At 37.2% G+C, this 22,071-nt stretch overlaps 1 protein-coding gene and 1 pseudogene across 2 annotated transcripts in view; both read right to left on the reverse strand.

The window, feature by feature from the left end:
* IL1RAPL2 (interleukin 1 receptor accessory protein like 2) overlaps positions 1-22,071 on the reverse strand; it is a 1,449,628-nt gene that overhangs the window by 1,254,058 nt on the left and 173,499 nt on the right. The gene's annotated exons all lie outside the window — the stretch shown is intronic.
* LOC309856296 (small ribosomal subunit protein eS6 pseudogene) lies at positions 19,700-20,449 on the reverse strand (annotated as a pseudogene). Its single transcript has one exon. The product of its transcript is annotated as a small ribosomal subunit protein eS6 pseudogene (transcript).

Genomic DNA, 22,071 nt, shown 5'->3' on the forward strand with positions numbered 1-22,071 from the left:
ACAACCTAACCCTACACCTAAAGGAGCTGGAGAAAGAACAAGAAAGAAACCCTAAGCCCAGCAGGAGAAGAGAAATCATAAAGATCAGAGCAGAAATCAATGAAATAAAAACCAAAAAAACAATAGAGCAAATCAACGAAACTAGGAGCTGGTTCTTTGAAAGAATTAATAAAATTGATAAACCCCTGGCCCGACTTATCAAAAAGAAAAGAGAAAGGACCCAAATGAATAAAATCATGAATGAAAGTGGAGAGATCACAACTAACACCAAAGAAATAAAAACTATTATAAGAACATACTATGAGCAACTCTACGGCAATAAATTTGACAATCTGGAAGAAATGGATGCATTCCTAGAAACATATAAACTACCACAACTGAACCAGGAAGAAAGAGAAAGCCTGAACAGACCCATAACCAGTAAGGAGATTGAAACAGTCATTAAAAATCTCCAAACAAACAAAAGCCCAGGGCCAGATGGCTTCCCGGGGGAATTCTACCAAACATTTAAAGAAGAACTAATTCCTATTCTCCTGAAACTGTTCCAAAAAATAGAAATGGAAGGAAAACTTCCAAACTCATTATATGAGGCCAGCATCACCTTGATCCCAAAACCAGACAAGGATCCCACCAAAAAAGAGAGCTATAGACCAATATCCTTGATGAACACAGATGCGAAAATACTCAACAAAATACTAGCCAATAGGATTCAACAGTACATTAAAAGGATTATTCACCACGACCAAGTGGGATTTATTCCAGGGCTGCAAGGTTGGTTCATCATCTGCAAATCAGTCAATGTGATACAACACATCAATAAAAGAAAGAACAAGAACCATATGATACTCTCAATAGATGCTGAAAAATCATTTGACAAAGTACAGCATCCCTTCCTGATCAAAACTCTTCAAAGGGTAGGGATAGAGGGCACATACCTCAATATCATCAAAGCCATCTATGAAAAACCCACCGCAAATATCATTCTCAATGAAGAAAAACTGAAAGCTTTTCCGCTAAGGTCAGGAACACGGCAGGGATGTCCATTATCACCACTGCTATTCAACATAGTACTAGAGGTCCTAGCCTCAGCAATCAGACAACAAAAGGAAATTAAAGGCATCCAAATCGGCAAAGAAGAAGTCAAATTATCACTCTTCGCAGATGATATGATACTATATGTGGAAAACCCAAAAGACTCCACTCCAAAACTACTAGAACTTATACAGGAATTCAGTAAAGTGTCAGGATATAAAATCAATGCACAGAAATCAGTTGCATTTCTCTACACCAACAGCAAGACAGAAGAAAGAGAAATTAAGGAGTCAATCCCATTTACAATAGCATCCAAAACCATAAGATACCTAGGAATAAACCTAACCAAAGAACACAGAATCTATACTCAGAAAACTATAAAGTACTCATGAAAGAAATTGAGGAAGACAAAAAGAAATGGAAAAATGTTACATGCTCCTGGATTGGAAGAATAAATATTGTGAAAATGTCTATGCTACCTAAAGCAATATACACATTTAATGCAATTCCTATCAAAGTACCATCCATCTTTTTCAAAGAAATGGAACAAATAATTCTAAAATTTATATGGAACCAGAAAAGACCTCGAATAACCAAAGGGATATTGAAAAAGAAAGCCAACGTTGGTGGCATCACAATTCCGGACTTCAAGCTCTATTACAAAGCTGTCATCATCAAGACAGCATGGTACTGGCACAAAAACAGACACATAGATCAATGGAACAGAATGGAGAGCCCAGAAATACACCCTCAACTCTATGGTCAACTAATCTTCGACAAAGCAGGAAAGAATGTCCAATGGAAAAAAGACAGCCTCTTCAATAAATGGTGCTGGGAAAATTGGACAGCCACATGCAGAAAAATGAAATTGGACCATTTCCTTACACCACACACAAAAATAGCCTCAAAATGGATGAAGGACCTCAATGTGCAAAAGGAATCCATCTAAATCCTTGAGGAGAACACAGGCAGCAACCTCTTCGACCTCTGCCGCAACAACATCTTCCTAGGAACAACGCAAAAGGCAAGAGAAGCAAGGGCAAAAATGAACTATTGGGATTTCATCAAGATAAAAGCTTTTGCACTGCAAAGGAAACAGTTAACAAAATCAAAAGACAACTGACAGAATGGGAGAAGATATTTGCAAACGACATATCAGATAAAGGACTAGTGTCCAGAATCTATAAAGAACTTAGCAAACTCAACACCCAAAGAACACATAATCCAATCAAGAAATGGGCAGAGGACATGAACAGACATTTCTGCAAAGAAGACATCCAGATGGCCAACAGACACATGAAAAAGTGCTCCATGCCACTCGGCATCAGGGAAATACAAATCAAAACCACAATGAGATATCACCTCACACCAGTCAGAATGGCTAACATTAACAAGTCAGGAAATGACAGATGCTGGCGAGGATGCGGAGAAAGGGGAACCCTCCTACACTGTTGGTGGGAAGGCAAGCTGGTTCAGCCACTCTGGAAAACAGCATGGAGGTTCCTCAAAATGTTGAAAGTAAAACTGCCCTATGACCCAGCAATTGCACTACTGGGTATTTACCCTAAAGATACAAACGTAGTGATCCAAAGGGGCACGTGCACCCGAATGTTTATAGCAGCAATGTCCACAATAGCCAAACTATGGAAAGAACCTAGATGTGCATCAACAGATGAATGGATCACGAAGATGTGGTATATATACAGAATGGAATACTATGCAGCCATCAAAAGAAATGAAATCTTGCCATTTGCGACAACATGGATGGAACTAGAGCGTATCATGCTTAGCGAAATAAGTCAAGCAGAGAAAGACAACTATCATATGATCTCCCTGATATGAGGAAGCGGTGATGCAACATGGGGGCTTAAGTGGGTAGGAGAAGAATAAATGAAACAAAATGGGATTGGGAGGGAGACAAACCATAAGTGACTCTTAATCTCACAAAACAAACTGAGGGTTGCTGGGGGGAGGGGGTTTGGGAGAAGGGGGTGGGATTATGGACATTGGGGAGGGTATGTGCTTTGGTGAGTGCTGTGAAGTGTGTAAACCTGGTGATTCACAGACCTGTACCCCTGGGGATAAAAATATATGTTATAAAAAATAAAAAATTAAAAAAAATATTTATTTTCAGCATAACAGTATTCATTATTTTTGCACCACACCCAGTGCTCCATGCAATCCGTGCCCTCTATAATACCCACCACCTGGTACCCCAACCTCCCACCCCCCCACCACTTCATTCCCCTCAGATTGTTTTTCAGAGTCATAGTCTCTCATGGTTCACCTCCACTTCCAATTTCCCCCAACTCCCTTCTCCTCTCCAATTCCCCAGTGTGGAGATTCTTTAAGAAATTAAAAATAGAGCTTCCCTATGACCCTGCAATTGCACTACTGGGTATTTATCCCAAAGATACATATAGTGAAAAGAAGGGCCTTTTTGTACCCCAATGTTTATAGCAGCAATGACCACGGTTGCCAAACTGTGGAAAGAACCAAGATGCCCTTCAATGGATGAATGGATAAAGAAGATACTGAATATACTATGGAGTATTATGCCTCCACCAGAAAGGACGAATACCCAACTTTTATAGCAACATGGATGGGACTGGAAGAGATTATGCTGAGTGAAATAAGTCAAGCAGAGAGAGCCAATTATCATATGGTTTCACTTATTTGTGGAGCATAACAAATAACGCAGAGGACATGGGGAGATGAAGAAGAGAATGGAGTTGAGGGAAATTGGAAGGGGAGGTGTACCATGAGGGACTATGGACTCTGAAAGACAACCTGAGGATTTTGAAGGGGCAGGGGCTGGGAGGTTGGGGGAACCAGGTGGTGGGTATTGGGGTGGGCACATATTGCATGGAGCACTGGGTGTGGTGCAAAAACAATGAATACTGTTAACGCTGAAAATAAATAAATAAATAAATAAATAAATAAATAAATTTTAAAATGCCATCAATTTATTTTCAAAGAAATGGAAAAAATAACCCTAAAATTTATATTGAAGCAGAAAAGACCCAGAATAGCCAGATGAATGTTGAAAAAGAAAACCAAAGTTGGCAGCATCACAGTTCCAGACTTCAAGCTCTATTACAAAGCCATAATCATCAAGACAGTATGGTCCTGGCACAAAAACAGACACATAGATCAATGGAAAAGAATAGAGAGTCCAAAATGTACCCTTAAGTCTATGGTCAACTAATCTTCAAAAAAGCGGGAAAGAATGTCCAATGGAGAAAAGATAGTCTTCAACAAATGGTGTTGGGAAAATTGGAAAACCACATGCAGAAGAATAAAACTATACAATTTCCTTACATGACACTCAAAAAAAGAGACCCCAAAGGTATGAAAGACCTCAATGTGAGACAGGAATCCATCAAAATCTTGATAACAGAGGGAGCAACCTCTTCGACCTCAGCCACAGCAACTTCTTCCTAGAAACATCACTAAAGGCAAGGGAAACAAGGGCAAAAATGAGCTATTGGGACTTCATCAATAAAATAGCTTTTGCATAGCAAAGGAGACAGGCAACATGTTAAACCAAAAGACAGCTAATAGAACAGGAGATGATATTTTCAAATGACATATTAGATAAAGGACTAATATCCAAAATATAGAACTTATCAAATTCAATACCCAAAGAATGAATAATCCAACCAAGAAATGGGCAGAAGACATGAATAGACATTTATGAAAAGAAAACATCCAAATGGCCAACAGATACATGAAAAAGTGCTCAACATCATCAGGAAATACAAATCAAAACCACAATGAGATACCACCTCTCACCAGTCAGAATGCCTAAAATTAACAAGTCAGGAAAAAACAGATGTTGGCAAGGATGCAGAGAAAGGGGAACCCTCCTGTGCTCCTAGTGGGAATGCAAACTGGTGCAGCCACTCTGGAAAACCATCTGTGTTGGAGAGGATGTTGAAAAAAGGAACCCTCTTCCACTGTTGGTGGGAATGCAAGTTGGTGTAGCCACTTTGGAGAACAGTGTGGAGATTCCTTGAGAAATTAAAAATATAGCTTCCCTATGACCCTGCAATTGCTCTACTGGGTATTTACCCCAAAGATACAGATATAGTGAAAAGAAGGGCCATCTATACCCCAACGTTTATAGCAGCAATGGCCACAGTCGCCAAACTGTGGAAAGAACCAAGATGCCCTTCAACGGACGAATGGATAAGGAAGATGTGGTCCATATACACTATGGAGTATTATGCCTCCATCAGAAAGGATGAATACCCAACTTTTGTAGCAACATGGATGGGACTGGAAGAGATTATGCTAAGTGAAATAAGTCATGCAGAGAGAGTCCATTATCATATGGTTTCACTTATTTGTGGAGTATAACAAATAGCATGGAGGAAAAGGGGAGTTAGAGAGGAGAAGGGAGTTGGGGGAAATTGGAAGGGGAGGTGAACCATGAGAGACTATGGACTCTGAAAAACAATCTGAGGGGTTTGAAGCAGTGGGGGGTGGGAGGTTGGGGGAACCAGATTGTGGGTATTAGAGAGGGCATGGATTGCATGGAGCACTGGGTGTGGTGCAAAAATAATGAATACTATTATGCTGAAAATAAATTTAAAAAAAAAGTAATGGGGAGAAGACATGAATGGACATTTTTCCAAAGAAGACATAGTAATTGTAGCACATGATTAGATGCTCAATATCACTCATCATCAGGGAAATATAAATCAAAACTACAATGAGATACACCTCACATCTGTCAGAATGTCTAGAACTTAAAAACGCAAGATGTGATGGGTTTTGGTGAGGAGCACAGAAAGGGGAATACTCTTACACTGTTGGTAGGAATGCAATCTGGTAAAGTCACTTTGGAAAACAGTGTGGAGTTTCCTCTGAATAGTAAAAATAGAACTACCTATGATCCAGCAATTTCACTTGTAGGTATTTACCCAAAAGGTACAAAAATACTGACTTGAAGGGACACATGTACCTTGATGCTTATAGCTGCATTATCAACAATAGCCAAATTATGGAAAGAACCCAAATGTTCATCTACTGATAAATGGATAAAAAGAAAGTGGTGTATAAATAAGTGCACACACACACACACACACAGGAATATTTCTCAGCCATAAAAAATGATAGAATCTTGCCATTTGTGATAACATGGATGGAGCTAAAGTGTTTAATACTAAGCAAAATAAATCAGTCAGAGAAAGAAAATACCATATGATTTCACTCATATGTGGAATTTAAGAAACTGAACAGATGAACATAAGAGAAAGAAAAAGAGGGGGAGGTGAACTATAAAAGAGACTTAACCATAGAGAACAAGCTGAGGGTTGCTGGAGGAGATAGGAGGTGTGGTCATGGGCTAAATGGGTGATGGGTATTAAGGAGGGTACTTGTGATGAGCACTGGAATTATATGTAAGTGATGAGTCACTAAATCCTACTCCTGAAACTAATATTACACTATATGTTAACTAACTAGATTTTATGTTTTAAATTAACATATAATGTGTATTTGTTTCAGGGGTACAGGTCTGTGAATCATCAGTCTTACACAATTCACAGCACTCAGACTAGCACACACCCACCCCGAAGTCCATCACCCAGCCATCCAACTAACTAGAATTTAAATAAAAACTTGAAACATTAAAGAAATGGGTAGAGAACACAAATAGACATTTTTCCAAAGATGATATAGAGTTGGCCAACAGACATAAAATGATGCCCAACATCATTCATCATCAGAAAATGCATATCAAAACCACAGGAGCTATTACTTTACACCTGTCAGAATGGCTAAAATAAAAAGAAATGACAAATGTTGGCAATGTGTGTAGAAAAAGGAACCCTCAAGCCCTGTTTGTAGGAATGAAAATTGGTGCAGCCACTGTAGAAAACAGTAAGGACACTCCTCAAAAAATTAAAAATAGAATTGTCATATGATGCAGTATTTCCACAACTGGGTATCTATACAAGGAAAATTAAAACATTAATTTGAAAAAGTATATGTTCCCTTATATTTATTGAAGCATCATTTGTAATAGACAAGATATGAAAGTATCCCCAATATGTTTTTTTTTTAATCATTTTATTTTATCCTTAAAGGCAAGTTGAAAAGGCTTTAAAATGTTTCTACATGCCACCAGATGCCAGAATGCTAACAATTCCTTTTTAAATTGTTTGGTCAAAACAGATTAAGAAGCTTTAAAGTGGAGTGGCCCAGAGGCTTGACAATTTAATATTACAAAGATATATATAGTCACCATTATAATTTTTCAATGTCAATACCCCTACATATGTTAAAAGACAATAATTCTGCTTTTTGGGGATTTCAACTAGATATTAAAGGCAGCTAATGTTTTGTCCACATTACTAATCTTTTCTTTTGACTAATGTGATTCACAGAACCCATCTGGAATTATTGAGATGAGTCTCTGAATCACTTTTAGATATCACAGGGAGACAGGAGTTGCTTGATTGTCACATTATGTTTCAGTGGCTAAAAAACATATAAAACATTATTTTCTCTCTACATAATCCTAGAAATATTCATGAAAGAGTAAATGTTATTTTTCCCCAGCAGTCCCACTAGTGACATAAGTAGTTACAGTGCTTCAAAAGGAGATTCCCAAATGGAATTGGCAATGTTTCTTACCTCTGAAGCATATATAGCTCCATAAAGATGTGGAGAAGAATTTGAGGGTCTGGGCAAGTACCTTGTGGTTACAGTATAAGAATAAAGTGGAGAAAAGTCTCCCAGGTTAAATTCTTGAAAGCAACACAATTTCTGTGACTTCCTGAGCAATATTTAACTCTTTTTGTGCTTTACTGTGCAGCCTAATTAGTGGAACTTTTTAAAACATTGGAAAAGGTATTGGGGAATGTGAAAGAGTGTGTGTATGCATTAAATTATGAATGTACATCACCTAGCTCTATATTGTGTTCCTAAAGGTTTTTAGTCAGTATTCTGCACTTGCAACTATAATCAATTTTCTATCCTCTGGGAGTGGACAGTCTTAAATTTCCATTTGCAGCAACTCATAAGACCTGTGTTGGTGGAGGTTGATAACAGGAAGATGTATTCAAGCAACTTGTGTTCATATCTACTAAATGGGTGTCTTTTTACACTAAAAAAAACAGATAACATTTTTAATATGAATTTTTATTCATTTTGAATTGAATTCATTTTTACTATGAATACTTCTACACTGTGTTACCTCAAATAATACACACACACACACACACACACCCCACACACTCACACATAGCAGGGGCATTTTTAAAAACTTGTATGATGTCTTTTAAGGCACAAAAAGTGTCAATACAACTTCAGTTTATTAAACAAAACCCCAAAGACCTGAAATAATTCCCATACTGCCTTTAAAAATAACTTAGCTTATATCCATGATATAATATTATCTGATCTCATTCTTAGCCAATATCAGAACCTCAGGCGTCAAAGACAAGAGAATTTCTTGAGCTTACAAATAGCATAAATAAGAAATACTCTCAGATTCTATTAAGTCATACACACAACTGTATTGCAGATAAGAGAAACATGCTTCATAATTTAAGTGTAGCAATGCTTCTGTTTTGATATTATCATAAAGAAATTACTTTTGTTCACAGTTTTATATGACCTTCATGCAGAAACTGATTAAAATGTTTTTCCCTGCAACAATGACAACTGTAAATGAAAGCTGAAATGAAATATATGGCCTAACATCACTGTATAGGAGCTTTCCTGTTTAAAAAAGTACCCTCAGATAAAGAAGAAACTAGGAAAGCTCATTTCATTTTCTACAATCAACACAATTGCCTTTTATGCAAGGGATTTTTCATCATTCATGACAGCAAGTTGTCACTTCCATGGATAGTTTTCGTGTAGCTTGGTAAGTATTTTATACAGGTTATTTACAAGTACTATTTGTATCAAAATGACTTATGACTTACAGCCAGGAAAAATATGGAAATAATCTGACAGGCTATGGTATATTCTGTATGTTCACTGTAGTGCTTGTTCTTTTTGTGTTTAGTTTTTCTTGGTGATAGTTGAAGAGGGTGGGAAGATACAGATATTTAAGCCTCTCCTTCTTTGCTATTTAAAGTTAGCCCAATAATAATACATTTTGTGTTTTCTTAAACATTTGTAAAGTCAAAGGAATGGAAGCAGATCAACCAGACTGCCTCAGCTCATAGAGTAAAGAAGAAAGAAGGTAAGATTTTTTCTAGGTATACAGAATAATTTCAGACATTTGTCTAGTAACCTGTAAAATATACTTATTTTCCTTTTATGTATGTCCTTCCTGGTAACAGGATGCAAAAAGGTCCTACATTCCTAGAAATCAGTAGTATTATGGAAAATTTCCTGGTCTGGGACTATTTTTCCAGAATAGATGTCGATGTGTTCCATCACATGTATGTTAAAAATACTCAATAGGATGCAAGGAAGGGGCATGAACAAATTGAGGGAACAAAATAATATCATATGTAGCAATTTAAAGCACAGAATCATGAGCTTTAACTGTGAAGGAACCAAGTAGTCATTTATACCATCCAACTCTTTGAAAATAAGTCAGAAAATGGAGGTCAAAAAAGTCTGTGTGAAATGACACAGTGAGAGAGTCCAGCCTGGAACTCAAGTCTCCTGACACACATCCCAGCACTGTTTTGACACACTTGGTCATGTTGAGATTCAGACCATAGTCTATCTCTCCTGATAGGTGCTATATTTAAAAAAATAAGAAACTCATATACTAGTGTCCTTTTCCTGATCATTGCAGTACAAGTTTTAATTCTATTTAGATGAAGAGGAGATATGATTTAGAGCTCCCATCATCTTTTTGAGAATGTTCTATCTAGACAAGAATAAAAGGTTCATTCATTCAAGAAATGGTAATTTTCAAATGAGCCCTATCAAAAGCCTTGTGGTAAAATATGAAAAATTAATCTGATAAGTATGTCAAAGATAAAGACCCAACTCAGGCTAATATGGATGGTAAAGACTAGTATATTAATCAAAACTTATCTTTTTATTGTTGATGCTAAAAATTTATTTGAAATAAAGCCTCCTATTTTCATTCTCTTTTTTTAGAGAAATTTTTTAAAGATTTTATTTATTTATTTGACAGAGAGAGATCACAAGTAGGCATAGAGGCAGGCAGAGAGAGAGAGAGAGGAGGAAGCAGGCTCTCTGCAGAGAGCCCGATGTGGGACTCGATCCCAGGACCCTGAGATCATGACCTGAGCCAAAGGCAGTGGCTTAACCCACTGAGCCACCCAGGCGCCCCCATTTTCATTCTTAGTGAATAAATGATAACTTCTTAAAATTTCAGTGACTATTTCACTCTAGGAATAAAGGCTGACTCTGATAACTGGCTCAAAGGAGAAGGTCTTACTGGGACAAACAAGTGGTTCACTTCCACAACACAAAGTGTGTCAAGTTCTTTTTCTTTTCTTTTTTTCTTTTTTTTTTTTTTGCACTCTTGTTAAAACTTTTAAGTCTTTAAGCTATAGGATATATCTTGGTTCATGTAATTGCTAAGAGTTTGCCTTTACTGAAGATATTATCCCTCTTTTAAGTTTTTACACAACAAACATTTTTTACTATTACCAAAAGAAACCTTCCATGTCACAAAGCAGAAAAGATTTCATAAAAACAAAGAAGACATACAGATGGCCAACAGACACATGAAAAGATGCTCAATATCACTTACATCAGGGAAATACAAATCAAAAGTACAATGAGATACCACTTCACATTTGTCAGAATGGCTAAAATTGACAACACAAGAAACGACAGACAAGGATGGGGAGAAAGGGGAACCCTCTTATACTTTTGGTGGGTACAAAAGTATTTCCAGAGTGGTACAGCCACTCTAGAAAACAGTATGGAGTTTACTCAAGTTAAAAATAGAGCTACCCTATGAGTTAGCAATTGCACTAATAGGTATTTACACAAAGGATACAAAAATACTGATTTGAAGGGGCACATGCACCCTGATGCTTATAGCAGTATTATCAACAGTAGCCAAATTATGGAAAGAGCCCAAATGTCCATCTGCTGATAAGTGTATAAAGAATTGGTATATGTGTGTGTATATATATTTATACATATGTATACCTATGGAATATTACTCAGCCATAAAAAGAAAGAATGAATGAATGAATGAAATGAAAAATAATGAATGAAATCTTGGCATTTGCGACAACGTGGATGGAGCTAGAGTATATTATGAAATAAGTGAAATAAGTCAGAGAAAGACAAATACCATATGATTTCACTCATATGTGAACTCAGGAAACAAAGTGGATGAACATAGGGGAAAGAAAAAAAACTGAGAGAGGTAAACCATAAGAGACTCTTAACTACAGAAAACAAACTGAGGATTACTAAAGGGGAGGTGGTAAGGTTATGGATTAAATGGGTGATTGGTATTAAGGAAGGCAGTTGTTATGATGAACACTGGGTGTTATACATAAGTGATCAATCATTAAATTCTATTCCTGAGACCGATATTATATGTTAATTAACTACAATTTAAATAAAAACTTGAAATATTTTTTTAAAAATCAAGTGGTATTAAGAGATGAGGTTATGTCCATATGGCACAAAAATATAAAACTAACCTTGGAGTGATTTCTCAGTACCTCCAAAAGGCAGACTGTGAACAGCTATATTGCACAATATGAAAAAAATTACATACCTTTAATCTCCATTTATAGAAATCATGTTTTAGAAAGAGTATTTTTCCTCCCCTCTTAAGAGTAAAATTGAATGCATATCTCAAGAAATATGGTTGCCCCAAAGCAAACATACAAGCACTGAGAGAGCAAGTTTCCCTGCTTTCTGAAAGCTACAAGTGAAGAATATTTAGAACCCAATACTCCAAGGACTTAAGAAATACAGAGACCTGGAGAAATAAATAATATATTTGTCTCAATGAAGCTGCCTATCATTAATCTAATCTAAATCACTGAACTTTGTTTAGCATACTATTCAATATAAATCATATTTTAGAAACAACAGTTAATTCTCTAAACCTCCAAACAAATTTCCCTGAAACACTTGAAAACCCTGAGAGTGAATAAAACTTATCTAAGTTCATTTATGTTTCTAGGTTCCAGAACTAAGTATAAGACTGAGGATTTCTGCTGCATTTCAAAAAGATGGACTTTCAAGAATGCTTTTCCCTTATTTTCAATTCCTTGCACTAACACAAGGGCTGATCATGGATATGGCCTAAACCACAAGAATTTATAAGTAGAGTACAAATAACTCCACAAACTGTAGCCTTTTACACATTTCTCAGAAAGTTCAGAGGTTCCACTGACCTGAAAAGAAACAGTGGTCAAGAAGTAACAAAGACAAGAAGCCTAAGTAGGGTATGTGTTTGTAGGGAGAAGGTATTAAACCATGTGGATCCTTGTAGTTAGTGGGTTTTCAAAATGCTATAGAAACCTAGAAATCACTATGAATGGAAAGTTCCATTTCTACAATAAGTGGAGAGCCAGATGTCATGGAACATGGGCAAAGGATAAATGAGGATTCAAAATTCCTCAAAGCCCTCACTTTTCTCTTTTCAGGTATGATAGAATAAAAATGTATTTCAAAGGAATCAAATAAAACATTTTGCCACTAAAAAAAAAAAAAAAAGTCACCAGGCTCATTAAGCACCACATAATGAATGGCTAGTATAAACTCCCACTTCCTTTTTCCTATAGTTTTCTCCTGGGTATTTTACTGGGAAGTTCAATTGATAAGGACACAGTGCTAATGACCCAAGGGTCAATGGTATAATTTCTATTGTTAGACATTCTCTTCCCACATGGTTAATTGGCTTTTTTCATTCTATGGCTACAGACTACACCCCTTGCCATCACCTTACAATTATAGGCTGTTGGTTAGAGGATGCATTTCTGTGCTTATTCCTATGAATAAGCACAGAAAAAATACTTTATAGCCTGTGCATTTTGTTCCACTGAAAGAGAGTCAGCAGCAATGCCTGTGTGGTGTGGGCCATTTCAGTAGAACCTTGGGGGTTGCCTGGGTGTCTTAGTCAGTTTAACCTACTCTTGGTTTCAACGTAGGTCATGACCTCAGTGTGCTGGATGGAGTCATGTGTTGTGTTCCATGCTCAGCGGGGAGACTGCTTGGGACTCTCTCCCTCTGCCTCTCCCCCTTCTCTCTCTCCCTCTGAAATAAATAAATTAATTAATTAAAAAATAATAGCTTGGCAATCTTAAAAGATTATTGCTATATGCAAATGCAGTGAAGAAGCGGTATGTGTCTTATTTGGCTTGGGCTATCACTAAAAGCTACCATAGACCAGGTGGTTTAAACAATTTTAAACAATTTGGTTATCAGAGTACTAGAGGCTGACAAGTTCCAAATCAAGGTGCCAGCAGATAAAGTTCCTGATGAGAGTATCCTCTCCTTGGCTTATGGACAGTGGCCTTCTCCCTTTGTCCTCACATGGTGAAGAGAGTGAGAGAAAGAGTGGGTGTGCACTCACTAGAGCTCTTGTCATTCTACCCCTTCTCATAAGGGCATGAATCCCATCATGGGGCCCCTATCACTACCCTCAGAAATCATCTAAACCTAATTACCTCCCAACGTCCCCACATACCATTACCATCAGACTGGGAGTTAGGGTTTCAACTTACAAACTGGGTGGGAAGGAAACATAAGCATTCAGTCCATAACAGAGCTAATATGAATCTTCTATAGCCATGCTTCCCAAAGGGTGCTCTTGCAGACCACCTGCATTCAAATCACCTAGAGTTCTAATTAAAATGCACACTCCTAGGCCCTCCCACCAGACCTAGAGTAGTAGCACAATTTCTAGAGATGGGGCTTAGAGTTTCATTTTATAAGTTTCCTACCCCAGGTGATTTTAATACACAGTAAAGTCTGAGAATCACTAACTATAGCAGTTCTTAATAGATAGCCACTGGAATCCCCAAGAACCTTTGTTAAAATTCACATGCCTGTGCCACAGCTCCAGGCCTACTGAGTCAAAATCTCTTCTAGGGATAGACCTGGGCATCTCATAATAGAGGTGGTCATAATAGAGGATTGCTAATGAGATGCTAGAAAACTAGCTGCAGTCCTAAACCCTTTCTATTCACTACCTCATTTAATCCCCACAACAACTCTTCAACGTTAAGAACCATTATTTCTCACTGTGCATAGACAGTAACTGAGGCAGGCTCACAGAATTTAAGTGACTTGCCCAGAATCACAGAGCTAGTAAGTGATGATCCTGCAGTGGTGCATTCCTGTAAGAGTATTGCTGCCCTAGAGATAGATTTCAAGTCCTTTCAGGGACACCACATTTTATTGTATTTAAGATTTATTTTTTTAAGAAGTGGGCGGAGCAGAGAGAGACAGAGAGAGAATCTAAGCCGACTCCACACTGAGTATGGAGGCCAAGGCGGGTCTCGATCTCACATCCCTGAGATCAGGACCTGAGCCAAATCCAAGAGCCAGATACTTAACCAACTATGCCACCCATGTGCCCCAGGGACATTTTAAAAAGTGCTCTGATAGTTTCACATGGCAAGGCTTACAGGGCCTGAAAGGATGCTGCCCTTCCCTTCACTGTGTTTAGAATTGGGGAGCTGCTTCTCAATAACTTAAGAAGGATTAAATCATGAGTGAAGAGAACAGCAGCTAAAAAAAAGAAGAGGTACACAAGGTTCTTAGTCAAATGCTTTCAGTCCTACTTAAGAGAAAAACACAGAAAATTGCTTTTAGAATTAAATGAAAAATGCTTAGACTTAGACTTCAGATTTTTCCAAAGCAAAAGAAGTGGGAAGTCCATCATAGACAACAAAATGCTTTGGGTCAAATTAAAGCATTAAAAATTAATGCTTACATGATAACCAAGATGCTTGACTTGATAGCCCAAAGAAAATTCTTGTGGGTGTTCAGTTAAGTTTTTTGGTGATCTGGCAGCTGGCAACTGCAGGAGATAAAATTTCACAGTCCCAACATCAGTTTAGTTTAGTAGCAATAACTTAAGAACTGGGGGGAACTGGATACATTGGAAATTTAGACTAATTTAAGAAACATCCCTCAAAATACTGACCTGAGAAACTTGTTTATTGAAACTTAGGTCAGGGTGGGTGTAAGGGGAATATTTTAAAGGCAGAAAAATTTCTACTGAGGAGATTTGGAGGGAGAAGCCAAAAGAGCATGAGGGAAAAAATATATGGCATCAACACCTACTTTAGCCACTTTTCTCAAACTAGGGTTCATTCTGTGCTACTTTCAGTACTATTTGTAACAGAATCTCCCTCTAGCTCCCTAGTTATAAATGCCTTGTGATGTGCAGCATTTCTAATTAATCTCCCAAACTACTTGGCTCTACTCTTCTGCCATGGTTTCAGTTATACCTGATAACACAGAAAACCACAAAACACCAATGGAAAAACAAAGAAAAACATGTTTATATGACCTCTAACCATATTCAGGATTGAAGTACTGATTGAATTTTGCTGTGATCTCCACACTGGAAATTTGCCCTGGCACTGGTCCATTTTTTAAATTTATTTATATTCAGCATAACAGTATCATTATTTTTTCACCACGCCCAGTGCTCCATGCAATCCGTACCCTCTATAATACCCACCACCTGGTACCCCGACCTCCCACCCCCCCGCCACCTCAAACCCCTCAGATTGTTTTTCAGAGTCCATAGTCTCTCATGATTTACCTCCCCTTCCAATTTACCCCTGGTCCATTTTATTATTTTCTTCCCCCAGCCCTTTTGGCCTCTCACCTTACATGTCCTTATGAAATCCTTCTTCTACTGTGTCACCTTCTATATAAACATCCGTGTTTTGTCATAGCTTCTACATTTGAACAACCATTCATTTTACAGACATTACAAGTAAAATACATGGTCCTGCAAGGAATATTACAGCTGTACTTCAGGTCTGCATACTTTATGATGTCAGCAAGAGAGATCCATTAATTTACAGTTTTGTGTTCAGTAGGGGAGCCATATAATATTCTACATATATTTAGTTCTCCAGAATGTAGCTTAATCAATATGGCACCTCAGGCAACCTGAAATATTGAAGGCAACATAAAAGTAAGATTGTCAGACAAAGAAATTTTATGTCCACTTATGGGAGTTTAACTGCTTTGGAGGCTGCAGGAGGTATATATATTTAGAGGATTATAGTAAAGTCAATGATAGGAAAAAGTCAAACTGATGTGTATAAAATGTACTGAGGGAGAGAGAAGTCTGTGTTTAGGACCCCAAGGCAGGAACTTCCAGGTTCTAATCCTTCCTGACAACCTTGAGCACTACAGTAATTTCAATGATAACTTCTACCTCTAAGTGTCATTAGACATTTAGAAAGTGAATGTCTCACATAGGAAAACCTACAATTCCATCTTGAGTCAACCAGTGACCTTTTATGTGTCTCAGTTTTGACACCTGCCAAGTGGGCTGGGCAGTTAAACTCCTTGCTTTTAAATGCCTTTGAGCCCCATGATTTTAGTACCATGCTCTGGTTTATCGTGAAGGGCTGTTCTGAGGTTCAAATGAAATATTTGATATATAAGGGCTATAAAAGTCTTAAAGTGCTATACAAATGTAAAAGTGTTTTCAATTATGTATCTCCAAGTATAACCAACAATTTGCATGTGCTCTCCAAAACCAAGCAAGTGGGTTTCTGGGCTTCAGTTTCTGATTAGCCCCAAGACATATTAATTTACTTCCAATTTCCAATTGTTCAAATTTTCAGAAGCAAAAAGAGTGAAAGGCTCAAATTATGATCTTTATTAAGAAGGCTCTAAGCCATTTAGAAATGCTGGGCACATAAGTGGCTAAGCCAATCTTTTCACTGCTGTGTGGGCCCCCTGAATAGCTTTAACTGTGAGACTAATAAAAATGATAGGAGAGTTGAAATTGAGCAAAATTAGATTAAATTTCAATCTATATTCTGCAGTGGTTTGTGATGGAGAGGACACTTGCATATATTCTTCTAATCTTTTCACATGGTTTATAGACCAGCTATTAGTTAATAGGTTTTGGCATGAGATTAATATTTAAGTATTTGAAAATTCATGTGCTGCATGCCTGTGGTTATATAGCAAGGAGCTGAATCCACATATTCACTTCAGTAACACTGGGATCCAAAGCAACCCCAGAATACTATTTGCATGAAGGAGACTACCTAGGGCCTCTCTAGATGCCCAAAAGAAACATCTAGACAAGAATGTCTAGAAGACATTCTTTTATTATACAAACATCCAGGTAAGAACTCAACAGGTGCCACACACTAATTGCTGGGAACACAAAGATGAGAAAGAGATGCCATAGTCTGAGGAGTTGATACACTGTAATAGAGAAACAATGGTCATCTCCCATGACACTAAGACTTATATTCCAGAATAAAGAATGGAATATAAAAATACCCAAACTCTTCTTGAGGTGTTAATTGGTACCCTGGGAAGAAAGAATTGAAGAATAGACTTGGAATATTTTATTTGATCTAAAGTACACTTTTTTCTACCCAAACAATACATTAGGGACATTCTATTTATTTTGATATCTCTTTTTAAGGTATGCATACTGCCACTATTTACACCACTATAAAAGCGGGCAAGGCCAAGAACAACCATACCAGCTGCTGTGGATTGTTAGTGGACAAAAATGTTTTAATTTAATTAAAGCAAATGCAACAAATATTTATTGACTAACAAATTGCTTCCAAGTATCCAACTAAAGCCCACAGGATGGACCCCTAAAACATATCTGAAATGGGGGAAAAACGTGATTTAAAATGTGTGCATAAAAAAAGAGACAGATGAAACAAGCATGAGTTTGATTTTCCATCCATATTAAGAGTTGGTATACTTTCTTCCAACTTGATGAACAGGCAATAAATAATCTTCCAGCTTCATATTATACATAAAATATATATGTAATTGAGATATAGGTGGCATACCATAAATTCACCCATTTAAAATGTACAAGTCAATGGTTTTTAGTATATTCACACATTTGTTCAATCATCAACACAATCAATTTTAGACCTTTTTTTTCACTCCAAAAAGAACCTCATACCTATTAAAAGTTATTCCCCATTGACCCAAATCCATGCCCCAAGCTCAGTCCTAGACCACCACTAATATAACTATCTCTATTGATTTTCCAATTCTGAGCACTTCATATAAATGGAGTTATATAATACATGGGATTCTGTATCCAGGTTCCTTCACTTAGTATAATGTTTTTAAATCTCACCCATTTTGTAGAAAGTATCTGTATTGCATTCTTTTTTTATTGATGAATAATATTCCGTTATAAGTGTATACCACAATTTGTTTATCTATTCATCAGTTAATGGACATTTGGGTCATTTTCACTTTTTAGTTACTGTGAATAATCTTACTACCCCTTACATTAGTTTCTATATGTGCACATCACTAAGCACTGGTCCAGATATTAAAAGACACCATTCTTTATTTCCCAATTCCTTTCCATCACCAAAAATTAATAAAACAGATACAGAAAAGCCCAGATAATAGCTGTTCAATATGTACATAATAGACACTTAAATATTTCCTGATTCAGTGAATTAATGAATGAGAGAAATCTTTCCTTCAACCCCTGTTTCCTCTTTCAATCACATCTTTATCCACCTAGTATCCACCTGGATACTAGATCATAAAATGTTAGGGCTGGAAAAGAGCATGGAGCCCTGGATTCATTCATTCAATTGTGCTTCAAGATCCACATGTATCAGAACCACCAAAGGAACGTGTTAAAATTATATATTTCAGTGACCCCCCCCAACTTCCAGAGATTAATTCAGTAACTTTTGGGGGTGATTCCACAGGAAGCTGCTTTTGTAATAAGCATCCCAAGTAATTCCAGTGCATCCTATAGTTTTAGAATTATTTAGTCCAACCTTCTCATTCTATAAAGGAGGAAATTTAGAACAAGCATGGAGAAATTACATGCTCAAGGTCACAGGGTATGGTAGAGATAGAGTAACAGGGAGTTGAGGTTATGAATCCCAAAACAGCATTTTTCATTACCTTGGGTACCCTCTTTAGTATATCCCCATATTTCCCCTGTGAATATATACTTCTCTCACAGACTTGCTCTATAAGTATCAGTGTCTGACACACCTTAAATGCTCAATAGCCATCTTTTTTTAAGTTTGGTCCTATGTGAACCAGAATTTTGGAAATGTTTGCTAACAGTATAAAGTAACAAATATAAATCCCAAGAAGAAAATATCAGACCCAGGAAGAAGGTCTCTGTCATTCCTGACCCAAAAGTTGAAAAAGAGCCTAACTGGAAAATTGTCTCCAACCATGGGCTTTTGGTGGCCAAAGAGGCTGTGTAGTGACATTTCCTATCCAAGGTTCTGAAGCCACTCTGTATACCCACTGTGATCTATTTAAAGGAGTCAGTTCTTTTTAGAAAATAGTTTCTGTCAAGTTTTCTATCAGAGGGAAATCATAAAGTAGGTGAACTTCAGCCATGAGTAAAAGGTGGAAATTTTTCTAAGTGAAAGTTGATATACCTATCAAAAAGATACACTCACTCAAACCCATTACCATGAATCATAACCCTTCTCATTTCTCTGCAACTTAGTTATATATTTATATCTGATATTATTTATTTGTTACTCTTAGGAAAATGTCATTTTTGACTGGACTTGGCCTTAGAGGTAGAAGCTCTCAAAGAAGACAGCCTCCGTCTCTTGGCAATAGGTTCCTCGCATTTTTCTTTGGCCTCTTTCATTCTCTTAGCCTAAAGTTCAGTATATTCTGCAGTCTCTTCCTTATTTTTCTTAGTATTCTGTTTCTTCAGAGTAATGCACAGACATTTGTTTTAGAGGACATATGGAGTAATAAGATGCAGAATTGGGAACTTTGGTTACAGGTGTCTTACCTTCTTTGTTTAGAGGGCTTCACACAACATACTGGTGGACACCATCTTTAGAGAGACTGAAAAGTTTGTAGATTCTGCTAGGCCTTTTGTGCTCCAGGTGATGAGGCACAGAAGTATCAGTGTTTCCAGGAATATCCTTTGCCCCCTTTTTTACAATGACCAAGTTGAGAACACTGAGATTGCCACCCACAATGCAAACACAAACAGATTTTTACTTTCTTACTCTAGTCCTCCTTGATCTGTAGCAGGACTGGCCCTTAGCAGCAGATGAACATGGCCATGGGACAAGACACCCTGTCTCATGAGAAAGCCTTATTTGTCATTGCTACCACCAATTCAGACCATGTAACCCTTCCATTTTTCACCCAGAGCATCATCAGCAACTTCTGTGGCTATATGCTTCTCATAAAAAGTATGAAGTTTGCTCTCATTGTCCACTTCACTGAGTTTCTGGCAGCCAGAAGCTGGTAAAGAGATGTTCAACTTCATCCTAAAACAGCCTACTACCTCCAAGGTGCCACACAAGAGTTCACCTTAACATTCTGAAAATTATTTTTTCAAAGTAATAGTTATATAATACTACAAGACTTATGAACATAAAATAGCAGTCCTCTGCTCCCTCCTCCTGAGTACTTCCTCCTCATGAAAACTTTGAACTTTTTAAGCTGTTTCCTCCCTTATTTATCTCCATGTATTTTTTTTAAAGATTTACCTATTCATTATTATTTTTTTTTGAGAGAGAAAGGGAGAGAGAGAGAGAGCATAGGGGGAGGGGCAGAGGGGAAAAAAAATCTCAACTGGACTCCCTGCTGAGCTCAGAGCCCCATACAGGGCTTGATTTCATGACCCTAAATTCAAGACCTGAGACAAAATCAAGAGTTGGATGCCTAACTGACTGATCCACACAAGTGCTCCATGGTTAAAAATAATATGCCCACAGTTTTACTTCCTAATTAGCCAATATTATATATTATCTATATTATCTATTGAGTTCCTATTATGGAAGAGAATGACCACTTACTCTCCCTCAATTCTTCAAATTCAGCTATACCACAGTTTTATACTATTAGGAATATTTATTTCCTAACTAAATAGTATAATTTAATTTCCTTTTTTGTACAAGTTTTTGTTTTCCCTGGTGTTAATAATTGTCTCATTTTTGCTTGAGGGAGCTTTCATTTGATTTCTGTTTTTATATGAAACAGAATATTGTCATCTGCTGAGTGAGTGAGGAAAGAAAAGTTTGGAAAGAAAGTTTGAAATAGCCAGTTTGGAGCTTGAAGGAAAGATGTCATTAGTGAACAAAGAATATCTAGGTAACATTGAGGGTTCAAATGAGGTGAGAGGTCGTGAATTTATAAGTGAAACCAATCTACACAGCTGTGTGAATTTTTTTCCAGCTGTGCTCGGGTATAAGAGTGGAAGCAATGGACAGTTAAGTTAATCAAGGGCTGAATTTTCCCAGAAAAGTTCAATGGACAAGAAGGACAGATGATAGAAAAAAAGTTAAAGATATTAAAGAACAAAAGTTAGATAAATGCTATCTCTTGGGGTGCCTGGGTGGCTCAGTGGGTTAAGCCTTTGCCTTCTGTTCAGGTCATGATCTCAGAGTCCTGGGATCAAGCCCTGCACTAGGCTCTCTGCTCAGCTCTCACTCTGCCTGCCTCTTTGCCTACTTGTGATCTCTCTCTCTCTCTCTCATGTCAAATAAATAAATAAAAGCTCTTTTTTTTAAGGAATCTCTTTCAACTTCTTTCATGAAAACTTAGGCCCATATATATCTATATTCATCTTACTCTTTGGTTAAAATGTGTGTGAGGGGTTCCTTCTTACTGTCTAATATTAATCTACTTGCCTATGAGGATCATGAAGGATGTGAAATTTCTAAACATAGAATCCAGTGGGATTATTTACTTTGAACAAAATCCTAACACATAGACCAGTGGAACAGAGTAGAGAGCCCAGATATGAATCCTCAACTCTATGGTCAATTAATCTTCGACAAAACAGGAAAAAATATACAGTGGAAAAAAGACAGTCTTTTCAATAAATGGTGCTGGGAAAACTGGACAGCTATAAGTAGAAGAATGAAACTCGACCATTCTCTTATACCATACACA

Source organism: Mustela nivalis (assembly GCF_964662115.1).
Source record: "Mustela nivalis genome assembly, chromosome: X".
In the NCBI taxonomy this organism is placed as follows: Eukaryota; Metazoa; Chordata; class Mammalia; order Carnivora; family Mustelidae; genus Mustela; species Mustela nivalis.